The sequence below is a fragment of the Sus scrofa genome, chromosome 13 (genome assembly GCF_000003025.6).
Source record: "Sus scrofa isolate TJ Tabasco breed Duroc chromosome 13, Sscrofa11.1, whole genome shotgun sequence".
In the NCBI taxonomy this organism is placed as follows: Eukaryota; Metazoa; Chordata; class Mammalia; order Artiodactyla; family Suidae; genus Sus; species Sus scrofa.
The window spans coordinates 133,460,557-133,470,640 of record NC_010455.5 but is presented as its reverse complement, the minus strand read 5'-3'; positions in this window follow the sequence as shown (position 1 = coordinate 133,470,640).

The following is a 10,084-nucleotide window of genomic DNA, read 5'->3' as shown; positions in this document are numbered from 1 at the left end:
CGCAACTTGTGTTTTTTCCTCTCCTTGGTGTTTTGTGGGGGGTTTTGGTAGTTTCCCATAGATTCTTCTTCAGGGTCCTTCCCTTGGTGACATCCACAAAGCTGGTGAGAAAGGGAGGCACTTCAGTGCTACTTTACAGCAAAAACAACTCCCAGAGCATAGATCCTGTGGAGGGCAAGAGTCAGTGCCCCGTGGGGTCCCCAGGGACAAGTCAGAGCCGAGCTGGGGAGTCTGAGATGGGAACCCTCACCTCCTATCCTGGCTGGCATCACCGCTGCGGCCACCATGGGCCTGCGGCAGGGTCCTCTCTGGGTGCCCCAAGGTCACACCTGGAGTCTCTGGCAGGCAAAAGGCTCCATGGAAAAGTTGAGAGAACTGTAACTGGGCCCTGAGGTCATTCATGCAGTAACTGGACACCAGGCATAGTCCTTGTTCTGAGAGAAAGTAAAGAGGGATGAAGAAAGGAGTGAATTCTGCTACCTTGTAAACTACTCCTACTTTCCACCAAAACACACAAATGACTTCTTAGCAGGTTGCTTACTGCATTCCGAGTTTCCTTTCTCCCTCCCTCCCCTCAGTGAACAATTGCTGTGCTCCCCTCTGGGAAAAAAGACTATAAAGACACAGCCCTTGCCTTTTTGGTAGATGAGAATTTACCCTGTCCTGGCCCTTTTTATCCCAGCGGGTTAAATCATAAAGAGACTAACTGCAGTGGGGGTGGGGGTGGGATGGGGAGAGGATAGAAATCCCACAAACTGATTACTGGTACCATGAAGACGAAACGTCAGCAGAAATGTTTAGGCAAATCAAAGAGAGAAAATCCGTGGTCTTACTTTGACCAAGCAGAAACTTGCCTTGAATGCTCTGTAAACCATTTCAGCAAGCTTCCACGCTCAGCAGCATCAGTGTCAGCCCGTGTTAGCAATTGCTCCTATGATACCATCATCTTTCCTGTCCACGTGGCTCTCTCCATCCTGCACTGGCCCAACCTCGTGCCTTGGATATCTGTCCCTCAGGGTGCCTTGAAGCCTCTGTCCAATGTCCTTCTGGGCAAGCTCCAGATTTCCCTGATTCCCTGCCCCGCATCAACGAAAACGCTTTCCTTGGGTTCCGATGTTTCCCAAGGTGACAACTAGCTGATGAGACCAATGAACCTGTCTGTGGCTGGTACACGTCAGGCTTCCCTTGAGTTCACGTGTCACCCCTTGTGTCAGTTGGTGTTCTTGGTTTCTTGCAACTAAGGATGACTCTGTCTCCTTTAAGAGTGTGGGGCTTTAGTGAAAGGATACTGGGAAGCCCTAGACTCTCTGGAAAGGTGGAGGAACAGACTTTAAAAATGGGCAGGAATAGGAAATACGACACAGCACTGGGGACCGCAGCCCACATCATGCCATAAACAATGATGGCGAGAACGTGACTTCAGCCACTCCCTACTGCTGGACACCACCAGTTTGCCACTGATAGTTCTGGACAGGGCCACTGCCACAGGACCCCTGTCACCACTGCCACCCACTGCCAAAATAAATGCTCTCCTAAACTCTGTGATCTTGTGTCACCAGCTCCTGATGCACAGTGTGGAGTAAGCAACCCTGGTTGGTTGACCTTAGCGCCTGTGCCCCTGCCCTGCAGTCGAAAACGAGCTCTGCTTCCTATAAATACTCATAAGGGGTGAAGTTCTCAAAACAGGAAAGGAAGTTAGAGGTTGAGAAGAGAAAAAAGAGAGGCAAACGTGCACCACACCCTTTTAAGCAGTTTGTGCATTTTAGCGGAGGACTTTTCTCTTTTTTAATTTTATGGCCACACCCTCAGCATATGGAAGTTCCTGGGCCAGAGACTGAATCTGAGCCACAGCTGTGACCTACTACACCACGGTTGTGGCAATGCCAGATCCTGCTCCAGGCACAGCCCGGGGATGGAATCCATACCTCCACAGTGACCTGAGCCACTGCAGTCAGATTCTTAACCCACTATGCCACAAAAGGAACTCCTAGCAGAGGACCTCTTGAGGCAAATTCTTAGCATAAAGAAATGACTCAAATGATGAAAACTTCAGCCAGACCCTCAGCCCAGCAAGGGAGATAGTTTGTGGTCAGGTAGGCCTTTTGAAACCCCTCCACTCATACCGTATCACTTACCACCACTCTATCTGTTCTTAGGGCCTAGCCTTGCAGCATGACAATTTTTTTTTTTCTTACTGCCCCATAGCATGTGGAGTTCTAGCCTAAGCCAGGGATCTGATTCGAGCTGTAGCTGCAACCTATGCCACAGCTACAGCAACACTGGATCCTTTAACCCACTGTGCTGGGCCAGGGATCGAACCTGCATCCTGATGCTGCAGAGACACCACCTGGAGTTCCCAGGAAGGCAAACTGAGAAGACAGGAGGACAGAGCCATACCCCTGCCTGTGGCAGGAACTTCTGAAGGCCATAAGCTTTTCTTAGTCAGCTAGTCCATCGCTAGGGTCCAAAGACTACTTTCCAAATTTCTTTCCATGTGGTAGGAAGGATGGTAAGAGCAGGTGGATCTCCGCCTCCAGTCCTGAGCTGTGGTTTCTCCAGAAAACTCTGTACATTTGTCCTGCTTTGCCCATCCCTACCTCTGCCTGCAGAGGGAGAGTACCCTGATGTCCACAGAGCCTGTTCCCAGAGTCCCCTGGGGGACCAGCATGGTGTCTGCCTAAGGCCTCCCAAAGAGCCAAATTGAGCACCAAGCAGTTCCTCCTCACCGAGTGGGAGGTGGGGGCCACCCCACGATGCCACAAGTCAGAATATTCAGACAGGAGACTATTCAGAATCCAAGATAAATAATGTCAGAATTTCCACTGTTAATGTAAATAGCAATCACTCAGATTTTGTAAATCCAGTCACAAAACAAAAACCTAAGTTTTTTTCTGGAAGCACAAAAGAAGTTATTAGGGGTTCACTGATTTTCTCAAAGGCCCCAGTTGCAAGAAACTGGATAAACCATAATCCTTGGTTCATATCACTCTCATCTTTGGTCATCATTGATCATTGATCCACTTTATTTATTTAAAGTGCCAGATATCTTCCATTTGCCCCCCAAATCCATTCTCTGCCCTTCTCTGTCCTACCCCAGCAGGCTGACCTCCGTGAGCTCCCTTGCCTTCTGGCTTCCGATTGTATTTGGCTGAGAACAAGGCTTGGTCCATCAGCGCGAAGGAGGAAAGGGAGTTCGGGGTGCTCATTCTCCTGACTCCTCCCTCTGGATTTGTCTCCAATTGGCTTTGCTCACAACCGAAGGTGACCTTCCTCTCAAGGTGACCCTGCCCACACACACCTCTGCTTTGGGGTTCTAGGGACCCTTCCTTGACAGCTTCCTCCTTTCTGGGCCCAGGACAGGGAACAGCTCTGCCTCTACCGTGTAATTGTACTCTCCCTCGTGGTTTGCCCTGTCCTGCCCACCCCTTTGGAAACAGTCCCTTTAGAAATCCCGCTAGAGTTATCCTTGTTCAAATGCAGTTCCTACATTCACGCCTCTGGCTTCTGCTGGGACCCTGAGTGAGTTGGGTGTTTATGCAGTGATACTGAGGCAGAGGGATTCTGGCACTTGCAGCAGGGAGCCACAGATCTCAAAGAATGCAGGCAGAGGCGTAAAGGCAAATCCCCAGAGACGCTTGTCCCTCTGATTCATTATGGGTGCACATGAGGAAGTGGCTGGACATGAGGGGGCTGGCATACCTCATCGTATTACAAGTGGTGTATTCAAATGTAGCCCAGATTGGAGAGGGAGAAGATTTCAACCTGGGAGGCCTTCTTTCTTTCTTTATTTATTTTTGCTTTTTTTTTTTTTTTTCTTTTTTAGGGCCCCACCCTTGGCACATGGAGGTTCCCAGGCTAGGGGTCCAATCAAAGCTACAGCTGCCGGCCTACACCACAGCCACAGCAACACGGGATCCGAGCCACGTCTGCAAGCTGCACCACAGCTCACGGCCACGCCAGATCCTTAACCTACTGAGCAAGGCCAAGGATTGAACCCGCAACCTCATGGCTTCTAGTCTGATTCGCTTTCGCTGCGCCGTGACGGGAACTCCTGGGAGGCCTTCTTTAAAAGAGTGTGGGTGCTGTGAAGTCATGGGACAAAGGAAACAGACAATGGGTAAGGAAAAGTCTTATAAAGACTAGAAAAAGAAAAAATACTCCTCACGAACCAGTCTCATCTTCTACTCCATCAACAATTACCAAGGCTTTATTTTGGGCTAAATGCTTTCTATCGAATATTTCACTTATTTTGGGAAAACCCTAGGCTGAGAGCAGCACCAGAGTCACAGTAAAAGACATGAGCATTAGGCCGAAGAAGAGAAAGCACTTGAGCAACTTGATCCTCTTTATCAAGTCCACCAAGATTGTCAACCTGTGGCAATCTATAGGCAGCTAGTGGTTACTGAATAGCACACATTTGCTGATCAAATGGCAAACATGGAAAGGTTCATATGGTACATAGATGAGGAAGTCCAAAATATCTGAAGGTCACCCATCTTTCTGAGGCTATTTATTCTAAAGGCAGCCGTGTGGTTTGGCAATAGCTTGGAGGTAATTTATGACAGAAGAATCTCCCTCAGTTCCTTCCTCCTTCAGCTAGGCAGCATCTTCCTGCTCCACAATCAAGATCAAGACAAAAGGCTGGAGTTCCCGCTGTGGTGCCGTGGGTTAAGGATCTGACGTAGCCACAGCTGTAGCTTGGCTGGATCCCTGGCCTGGGAATTTCCGTGTGTCACAGGTGCAGCCAAAAACAAAAAGACAAAAGGCTGATGCGAAAGGATTCCAGTTTTCACCATGATTATAAGGGTTCATTGTGAGTGAGGGCACTGACCAGGAAGATGACCCTCTGCCTGGGGAGGAGACTGTTTCTGGGCTGACCAAGTTTTTCAAATGCAGGACCCAACTTTTATAGATGTCTTTTCTCTGGAAAGAGAGAAAAGGTTAAAACATCCATAGACATAGTACTCACTCAGAGGCATACGAGTTGTGGAGACACTGACCCATTCACTCAAGGACGTCTAGAAGCTCAGGCAGTTCTTTGCCTTAGCCTTCGTTACCAGGAATAGTAGACAGGGGCCAGGTGAGCCCCAGGAAAGGCTGAAAACAGGGCCCTGGATAGTCCAGATGGAATTACACTTCTCAGGGCTCCTTAAAATGTGTCCTTAGTGACTGCTGCCAAGAGCTGCTGCGTCTTTCACTCACATCCTAGCCATGGCTCTTGTTCTAATCGTCCCATCTTCATGGCAGTGCAACGACTGTCCCCAGCGCCTTTTGGCTGTTTTTGGTCCTGTGATTATTCCTCAGGCCCTGAGTCCTGCAATCTCTCCCCTTCCAGAACCCTTCATATGAGAAACACGGACAACGAGGTTCCAAACTTCAGCTGTGTTGAACTCTCATCACTGTGACACACTGAATTTGTAGGAAATGATTCTCTCTCCCCAACACTTCCTTATTTCAAGGGTGTTTGGCTTATAAAGGGCAACATGAAAGAACCATTTTTCATATAACACGCAAAGCAATACTGATACCAGTTGAGTCCGTATCGCAATGATTAATATTTAGTAACTCTAGACAACAGTATCACACATGTTTCTGAAACCGAGAGGAGAAGTTTCTTGCAGAATCTCAAGCACTTTGGAGAAGTGGCCTTAGCAGAATGCATCTTGAAGACAGTCTTTCCCACAGAGCTCCAAAAACGGTGATCAGAGAGGAGGCGCGGAGAAGGTACACAGTCAAGCCAAACTTTAATGGAGATAAACCTGGCTCTAACACTGGAGTGGCCGCAAGAGTCCAACCCCAGGACAACCTCTGAGGCTCCAAGGGGGAAGTGGAGCTGTGTGGGGAGAGCACAGGGAGTGAGGGGGAGGGTCATGCTTTCTGGAGGGTGGGTGTGTTTCTTTCTTTTCCGGCTACTGTTATCAATGTGGTAAGCACATCCCTTCACAGATGCTCTGGAGAGGAAGCCCAGTGCTTCCTGTTGTCTTACCAATGTGGCAAAATGCAAGTGAGAAATAAAGAAGGGGAAAGGTGGGGGGAATGGGAAGCTCCTCCAAGGTGGATCAGAGATGCCAGCCTCTAGGAGGAAGTCCATCTCACCTTCTCCCAGAGAGGCGGCTGGGAGGACCCATCCTCAGCTGCTTCTCAAATCAATCAGGATCCAGAAAATAATCCCTCTCTAGAAGAAGGACATGTCTGAGAGACACTGGAATAGACAGCATAGTTGGAGATCTTAAAAGGAAGGATAAGGAAATATGTCTAGAGGGATACTGCCAAAGAAATAGACTCATCCCCCACTTACTGCCCTTCAAATCCTTCTATTTGTGAGGCTCTACCCCCAAAGTTTTGCAGTGTTGGAAAGAATCATTTAAATATCAGCTTCTGCCTTGTTTTGCTGCTATGAGCTCTTAGCCCTCTATGAGATGCTTGATGAGATTGAGCCGAAATAAAATCCTGGCCCCTGGGGTGAAGCACACAGGTGGTGCCAACAGGTTACCATATATTTACATATTTTCTATTTATAGCACCATAGTCAACATAAATACTGATATTTATTTATTTTTATCATCACACAACTTACCCCTTAAAAGAGCCTCCCCTCGCCTTGCTTTTCAGTGGTCACCTTTTTTCTTCTGTTCTTCAAAAGACCAACTTTATCCCTTTTGAAATTTGGTTTGGCCACATACCTTCCCCATGTCCTCCTCTTAGATAATATTTTTTTGGAGATCTGTGAGAAAGGCTGTTTTCAGACTGAGATTCTGCAGGACACTTACACTTTTCAAGCCAACCCTGAATTTCTTGAGCTAGACTTCTTCAACAACATTATCTCCCTCTGTTGCCCCTATTTCACATCCTACTACATCCTTCCTTTGACAGAAAGATAACAACAAAAATTCCACTTTGATCATAACCGTCATTGAGCAAAGGAAACCCCCTCCAGTTTTTGAATTTTCAAAAAAGATATGTGTTCCCCTTGAAAGGAAAGTCGGCTTTGCATCCTCAACACCACTTCCTACGGTTAGGAAAACAAGCAAGTATTGATGCCTGGTAGGTGGAGACAAAGGCAGAGGCAGGGACATCTTTGTTGCTTGCATCACGCTACATTCTTTTTTAATTTATTTTTTTGCCACATCCAGCTGCATTTCTAAAGATGATGTTTTCTTACTTCTCTCTTCTTTACCAAAAGTTCCAATGGTATTTAGATTATCTTCTTGGCGTTCCTGTTGTGGCTCAGTGGTTAACGAATCCAACTAGGAACCATGAGGTTGCGGGTTCCATCCCTGGCCTTGCTCAGTGGGTTAAGGATCTGGCGTTGCCATGAGCTGTGGTGTAAGTTGCAGACACGGCTCGGATCCCATGTTGCTGTGGCTCTGGCGTAGGCCTGTGGCTACAGCTCCGATTCGACCCCTAGCCTGGGAACCTCCATACGCCATGGGAGCTGCCCTAGAAAGGCAAAAAGACCAAAAAAAAAAAAAAAAAAAAAAAAAAAGAATCAGTCTACTTAATGGATCTAGAGAAACTAATTGCCCAAGATAAGGCAAGAGACATAGGTCTTTACCTAAGTATCAGTTTTCACATGAACTTTAAAACCATTTGGATATGTGTATGAGCATAGATGAATGAAGAAATGACACATACAAAAGAGGGTTCAAAAGTGGGGAAAGAATGAGATATTACCTGAGTTCCCGCATGGCTCAGTGGTAACGAACCCGAGTAGTATCCATGAAGATTCGGGTTGGATCCTTGGCCTTTCTCAGTGGGTTAAAGAATCCTGTGTTGCTGTGAGTTGTAGTGTAAGTCAAAGACTAAGCTCGGATCTGACACTGCTGTGGCTGTGGCCAGCGACTATGGCTACAGCTCTGATTTGACCCCTAAACCTGGGAACTTCCATGTGCCAAGGGTGCAACCCTCAAAAAAAGAAAAAAGAAAAAAAAAAAAGAATGAGATATTCCCATTTTGTAAATGTTAAAGGAATAAAAAAAATCTTAGCAGAACAGTAGAAATTTGAAATGTAGAAAAGTATGAAATAGTTCATTGCAAATGTTATCAATAGGGCAAATTAATTTCAGGAAAAAAGATTTAAAAGGGGAAGAAAGTCAAATACATGAATTTGTAAAGACAGTTGCATTTTGAGATGAAAGAACTGTTTGCATAAGGAATGTGTCTACAAACAAGAAATTTCTGAAGTCAGTCCCTGGAATGTGATCCTGTGTTGTGAAGAGAATGAAAGTACCATCTTTCCAAAAATGTGCTTTGTTTATTTTTGGCTACTGGTAATTTTACTGAGGCTTTCAAGGTGGGGAGAGCTTCCTACAACTACTGAGCTCTCTCTGGGTTTTTTGGGTCCCCACTTCACACCCTCATTTCCCCCAGGAGGCAGAGCATCTCTCTTTGTTCTACCTTTTTAGTTTACTCAGACCAATGGTGAACTCTTTTAACAACTGGATTTTTTTTTTTTTTCTTTTTGACAGCTGTTAACTTGAGTATGCTCCCCTATTTGGCACTTAAGATCTTGAGAATAGGTACAATTTGTTTCCCAGGCTTCAAAGAAAGAATATGGCTGATACTTAATTATGTGAGAAGCTCATCCTCTGGTGGCTGGCATGGAATTCCTGTTGGGTCATCACTAAATGTATCATCTTTTTCCTTCCTGATTCTCTCTCCACTTTGCACCCACTCATCCCCTTCCCCTTTGCCTTTCATTTTTAAGTGCTTTTCTTGGATATATTTTTGTGAATTCATAGCCAAATTTTACTTCTTTGGGGGGGATTATCCTTCCAATGTTGATTTCTTTGCCGCATAAATGTAAATCTCTGTATACCCTTGCAAAATGTTGAACTTACTATTTATTTTCGTATTTTGCTCGTTGTTCTAATCATCGAATAATTTCGAGAGCTGTGATCTGTTGCTTGGTAACCAAGATGGTGACTGCCATGGCTTGTTTGTTAAGATTTAACTGGTGCCTGAACTTTCATGTCCTCGAGGTTTGTTCATTTTCAGAGGACAATTTAAGTTTGAGTTGCTCGCTCAGACTACTAGGTTCCCGTCTTACCAGGTTTCAGTATTAAATTCTAGATTTTGCTTAACCTCTGGTGCTGGATAACAGTGTTTAATCGCCTCCTTTGATATAACTGAGTGGAGCTTCTCGAGGAGGCTGGTGTCAAAGGAGGGAGGGTTGCCGGCTGAATGGTCCCGTTCTTTTGAGTCCTCAATGGCTAACAATTTCTGTCTTTCATGGGACATCTGTTTTTTTCCCAATCCCAAGCTACTCTATGCCACATAGGTTTTTGTTTGTTTGTTTGTTTGTTTGTTTTAGCTTAACATTTGATGATAAGTCTCTCCACTCAGTTTCTAAGCTCTGATAGGTAGTCTTAGGTCAGCTGTAGAATCTACTCTGAGATTGCCCAAGGTAGAAGAGCAGCACTGGGGTAACAAAGAGCCTTAAACTGGGAGGTTAGACTTGACTTCTAACTCAACATGCACCCTTAAGGCACGCATTTCTCTCCTGGACTTCACCTTTCCACTTACAAAAATAAGGAGGTTGAACTAGATAATCTCTTCAGTGACTTACAAATGCAACATTCCGTAATTCTTTTTCTTTCTTTTTTTTTTTTTTTTTTTTTTTTTTTGCCTTTTAGGGCCACACCTGCGGCATTTGGAAGTTCCCAGGCTAGGCCTCGAATCAGAGCTACAGCTTCTGGCCTATGCCATAGCCACAGCAACACCAGATCCGAGCCACGTCTGTGATCTACACCACAGCTCATGGCAACACCAGATCCTTAACCCACTGAGCGAGGCCAGGGATCGAACCTGTGTCCTCATGGATGCATGGATACTAGCCAGGTTCGTTAACCACTGAGCCACGCAGGGAGCTCCCAACATTCCATAATTCTAAGGAGCATTCTGTTTAGCTCTCTGGATAAAGCAGGCAAGTATTTATAAATAAAATATTAATAATTAAAATCATAAAGGATGGAGGGGGTCAGCCTAGTTAAGAAACAGAGCAATTTGGAAGTGACTAGTTTGCTGATGGCCCGAAGATGGTGATGAAGTGGGCTTACCGTAATTCTTTTACCTACTTTTATCT